Below are 6,000 nucleotides of genomic sequence, written 5' to 3' on the forward strand. Positions count from 1 at the left end.
CGTATGCAAAATGTATTGATAAGGTCATGGTGTGGTGATCAGCAATATGCATATATGGGCATAACTATATCTATATGGCAGCTAATGCACTTAGTATTGACAAGCATGTTTTTCTTCATACTGGTAGATTTTTGTTCTGTACATTCCCATGTCCTGCAGGGTCCCATATTGTCTGTAACAACTGTTGTTAATTTATGAATAAAGATGAGCGAGCATACTCGTCCGAGCTTGATACTAGTTCGAGCATTAGGGTGTTCGAGATGCTCGTTACTCGAGACGAGCACCTCGCGGCACTCGACTCCATTACATTTTCTTCCCTGAGAAATTTGCGCCCTTTTCTGGCCAATAGAAACACAGGGAAGGCATTACAACTTCCACCTGTGACGTTCCAGCCCTCTCCCACCCCCCTGCAGTGAGTGGCTGGCGAGATAATGTGACCCCCGAGTATTTAAATCTGCCCTGCCCGCGGCTCGCCACAGACACACGCTAAGAGAGATCAGGGAAAGTGCTGCTGATGCTGCTGCTGCTATAGGGACAGTGTTAGCGTCTTCAAGAACCACAACGGTCCTTCTTAGGGCCACAGCTCACCTAGTGCATTATTGTTGTGGCTGCTGTGAGCAGTTTTGCACAAATTTTTTTTTTATGTATATCGGGCGTGCAGGCTGTAGCGTTCGCAGTCTGCCTCTAAGTGTACGCCAAGAAACCACACATTTTCTACAACGCTCTGTGTTATACGTGTGCTGTCTCAGAAGTTCACGGTTGGCCCGACGACGATAGATTGAAAGTGCAATACACACTGCATAGCCTCAGCCTGAATTGCATAGTAAAATAAAGAGATTTTTTAAAAAAATCCTTTTTACGGCTACCGGAGAGCCAGTGCATTTGCCTGCGTAGCCTGTGGGACTTCACGTCCATCCAAACTGCATAGTTCACAGCAAGGCCTAAGTGCAGCCTTCCTTATAATTTATCTCTGGCTTAATTTAGCGTTATATTACCGCTGGCAGCCACCAACTGCGCGACAATAATTCACAAACATTTTTACACCGCTCTGTCTCTGCTCGATTCTTAATCCAGCATGCTGAGGGGTAGGGGTTGGGGCAGAGGACGTGGATGCGGTCGAGGACGAGGAGTCCCAAGTGAGGGTGTGGGCATAGGACGAGTTCCTGGTCCAGGTGAATCGCAGCCGGCTACTGCGGGAGTAGGAGAGAGGACAGTTTCGGCGGTCCCCAGCTTCATATCGCAATTTTTGGTTTTTTTATTAAAAAATGAGCAGTGTGAGCAGGTCCTGTCGTGGATGGCAGAAAGTGCATCCAGCAATCTATCGACCACCCAGTCTTCTACGCCGTCCACTGCTGCAACTCTGAATCCTCTGGCTGCTGCTCCTCCTTCCTCCCAGCCTCCTCACTCCATGAAAATGACACATTCTGAGGAGCAGGCAGACTCCCAGGAACTGTTCTCGGGCCCCTGCCCAGATTGGGCAACAATGGTTCCGCTCCCACCAGAGGAGTTTGACGTGACCGATGCCCAACCTTTGGAAAGTTCCCGGGGTCCGGGGGATGAGGCTGGGGACTTCCGGCAACTGTCTCAAGAGCTTTCAGTGGGTGAGGAGGACGATGACAATGAGACACAGTTGTCTATCAGTGAGGTAGTAGTAAGGGCAGTAAGTCCGAGGGAGGAGCGCACAGAGGATTCGGAGGAAGGGCCGCTGGACGATGAGGTGACTGACCCCACCTGGTGTGATAAGCCAACTGAGGACAGGTCTTCAGAGTGGGAGGCAATTGCAGCTGCAGGACAAGTTGGAAGAGGCAGTGGGGTGGCCAGGGGTAGAGGCAGGGCAAGAGCGAATAATCCACCAGCTGTTTCCCAAAGCACCCCCTCGCGCCAAACCACCGTGCAGAGGCCAAGGTGCTCTAAGGTGTGGCAGTTTTTCACAGAGACCGTGGACGACCGACGAACAGTGGTGTGCAACCTTTGTCGCGCCAAGATCAGCCAGAGAGCCACCACCAGCAGCCTCACCACCACCAGTATGCGCAGGCATATGATGGCCAAGCACCCCACAAGGTGGGACGAAGGCCATTCACCGCCTCCAGCTTGCGCCACTGCCTCTCCCCCTGGGCCCCAACCTGCCACTGAGATCCAACCCACCTCTCACGACACAGGCACGACCGTCTCCTGGCCTGGACCCACACCCTCACCTCCGCTGTCCTCGGCCCCATCCAGCAATGTCTCTCAGCGCAGCGTCCAGCTGTCGCTAAGAAAATCGTTGGAGTGAAAGCGCAAATACGCCGCCACGCACCCGCACGCTCAAGCTTTAAATGTCCACATAGCCAAATTGATCAGCCTGGAGATGCTCCCCTACAGGCTGGTGGAAACTGAGGTGTTCAAAAACATGATGGCAGCAGCAGCCCCGGGCTATTCTGTCCCCAGTCGCCACTATTTTTCGCGGTGTGCCGTCCCAGCCCTGCACGACCACGTCTCACACAACATCGTACGCGCCCTCACCAACTCGGTTACTGGCAAGGTCCACTTAACAACGGACACGTGGACAAGCACAGGCGGGCAGGGCCACTTAATCTCCCTGACGGCACATTGGGTGAATTTAGTGGAGGCTGGGACCGAGTCAGAGCCTGGGACCGCTCATGTACTACCCACCCCCAGAATTGCGAGCCCCAGATCGGTGCTGGTATCTGCAGCGGTGTATGAAACCTCCACTAAACCTTCCTCCTCCTTCTCCTCCAATGCAACCTCTACATCGCAATTAAGACTTGTCAGCAGCAGCACGTCGCCAGCAGTCGGTATCGCGCGGCGCGGCAGCACAGCGGTGGGCAAGCGTCAGCAGGCCGTTCTGAAACTACTCAGCTTAGGAGAGAAGAGGCACACGGCCCACGAACTGTTGCACGGTCTGACAGAGCAGACCGACTGCTGGCTTTCGCCACTGAGCCTCCAACCGGGCATGGTCGTGTGTGACAACGGCCGTAACCTGGTGGCGGCTCTGCAGCTCGGCAGCCTCACGCCTATGCCATGCCTGGCCCACGTCTTTAATTTGGTGGTTCAGCGGTTTCTGAAAGGCTACCCACGCTTTCAGACCTCCTCGGCAAGGTGCGCCGGGTTAGCGCACATTTCCGCAAGTCCAACACGGATGCTGCCACCCTGCGCACCCTGCAACATCGGTTTAATCTGCCAGTGCACCGACTGCTTTGCGACGTGCCCACACAGTGGAACTCTACGCTTCACATGTTGTCTCGGCTGTATGAGCAGCGTAGAGCTATAGTGGAATACCAACTCCAACATGGGCGGCGAAGTGGGAGTCAGCCTCCTCAATTCTTTACAGAGGAGTGGGCCTGGATGGCAGATATCTGCCAGGTCCTTGGAAACTTTGAGGAGTCCACCTTGATGATGAGTGGCGATGCTGCAATCATTAGCGTGACCATTCCCCTGCTATGCCTGTTGAGAAGTTCCCTGCAAAGCATAAAGGCTGATGCTTTGCGGGCGGAAACGGAGGCGGGGGAAGACAGTATGTCGCTGGATAGTCAGAGCACCCTCATGTCTATATCTCAGCGCGTGGAGGAGGAGGAGGAGGAGGGGGAGGAGCCTGAGGAGGAAGAGACAGCTGGGCCGACTGCAGAGGGTACCCATGCTGCTTGCCTCTCATCCATTTAGCGTGTATGGCCTGAGGAGGAAGAGGAGGATACTCAAAGTCATCGTCCTAGTGAGGACAGCCATATGTTGCGTAGAGGTACCCTGGCACACATGGCTGACTTTATGTTAGCATGCCTTTCTCGTGACCCTTGTGTTAGATGCATTCTGGCCACTACGGATTACTGGGTGTACACACTGCTTGACCCACGGTATAAGGAGAACCTTTCCACTCTCATTCCCGAAGAGGAAAGGGGTTTGAGAGTGATGCAATACCACAGGGCCCTGGTGGATAAACTGATGGTAAACTTCCCATCTGACAGCGCTAGTGGCAGAATGCGCAGTTCCGAGGGCCAAGTAGAAGTGGAGGCGCGGAGATCAGGCAGCATGTTCAGCGCAGGCAGGGGGACACTCTCCAAGGCCTTTGCCAGCTTTATAGCTCCCCAGCAAGACTGTCTCACACCTCCCCAGTCCAGGCTGAGTCGAAGGGAGCACTGTAAGAAGATGGTGAGGGAGTACGCAGCCGATCGTACCACCGTCCTCCGTGACGCCTCTGCTCCGTACAACTACTGGGTGTCAAAGCTGGACACGTGGCCCGAACTCACGCTGTATGCCCTGGAGGTGTTGGCTTGCCCTGCAGCTAGCGTCTTGTCAGAGAGGGTGTTTAGTGCAGCTGGGGGAATCATCACGGACCAGCGTACCTGCCTGTCAACTGACAGCGCCGACAGGCTTACACTCATAAAGATGAACAAAGCCTGGATTTCCCCAGACTTCTCTTCTCCACCAGCGGACAGCAGCGCTACCTAAAGACCTTTGTCAATCTGTGTATGATATTCGTCCTCCTCCTGAAACCTCTCGTAATCACCGCAAATGGGCAATTTTTCTGTGGGCCAAAAGGCTCATATAACTTTTCTAAATAATATTTATCTGTTTCAATTCTCATTAAAGCATTGAAACTTCCACCTGAACCAATTGTTTTTTAGACTGGGCTGCCTCCAGGCCTAGTTAAAAATTAAGCCACAGTACGCTAAGCGATTAATGGGTTTCACCTGCCCTCTGGGTTGGGCATGGGCAATTTTTCTGGGGTACATTTGTACTGTCGGTACACCAATTTTTCGGGCCCTCGCCTACAATGTAATCAAAGTAATTTTTATGGGCTTCGCCTGCACTCATGATACACCACTGTGTCTGGGGTTGGCCTACACTGTTGCTACAGAAATGTAACTCTGTTCTGCCTACCTATACTTCTGCCACAGTAATGACAATGTTATAGAAAGGGAGCGCTCACTGTTCAGATGACCATAATTGATGAACTGTGACTGGAAAGATAAATCCTGAAGTCAAGGTGATGTGTACCCAGTTCATGCAGGTAAATGGAGGCTGCAGAGCGGCTTGAGGTGACCCCCAAACAATTGATTGAAGGGGGAAGATATGCAGTTAAAGAGAGAAAGAAAAAGTCTCAGCGCTCGGGAAGAGGGTACCAATAGACTGTGCAAGTAAAATGTAATGATTAACTTACTTCACGGAGGCGTCCGTGAGTAGACGCCTCCGGTCCCAGAAAGCATAAAACAAAGTCCTGCGGCAAAGGCGATCCGTTTCACTAGTTTATTCACTTACAATGATGGTAGACGCGTTTCGGCCAGTTAAGGGGTCTGGCCTTCATCAAGTACAAAATAATATATGGCGGGCATGCAATATATAACAATAAAAGAGATGAATAATTACCTTCCCGTGGTGTGTGGGGGTGTTGTTCCGTTCTACAAATGGTCGCGTTCAGAGAGGAAGGGCGCCGCAAGATGACGTAGCGGCGTCTCTCTCTGCCCTGTTCTAAGATGGCTGACAGTAACTCAGCCGCGTGATGACGCGGCAATACGTGACTATTAAAACAGAGGAATGAGGGTCATAGGGAGGTTGTAGCTAAACGTGGTGACGTTGTCACGTTAGACACGTGACCATGCCGGGGGGCATGGCCATGTGTCATCGCTATGCGGGTAACTACTACAAGCACTATACAAAGATGCTTAAAATTTAGAAAAGATGTTTACAAGATGGAACATACATGTGGGATCCTGTTTAAAATGTGGCGGCGCAATCACGTTATAGGCGCGATTGCGTAGATACCGGGTGCTGTTTGTTACTAAGGAAACACAGCGTCATTACGTCATGAAGACCCACTGGGCGTGTTAAGGGGGATCACATGATGTGACATCACCAATGGGGCGTGGAAGGCATCACATAGTAACGTGACAGACTTCCAAAAGATTTACATAGAAAGTGTATATTAGCACCAAGAGAGCTTCAATTGGCAAAACCATAGTATAGATATACCACAAATATTGGTACTGTAAATACTCGGTTGCTTAA

This window comes from Eleutherodactylus coqui, chromosome 4 (assembly GCF_035609145.1).
Source record: "Eleutherodactylus coqui strain aEleCoq1 chromosome 4, aEleCoq1.hap1, whole genome shotgun sequence".
Lineage (NCBI taxonomy): Eukaryota > Metazoa > Chordata > Amphibia > Anura > Eleutherodactylidae > Eleutherodactylus > Eleutherodactylus coqui.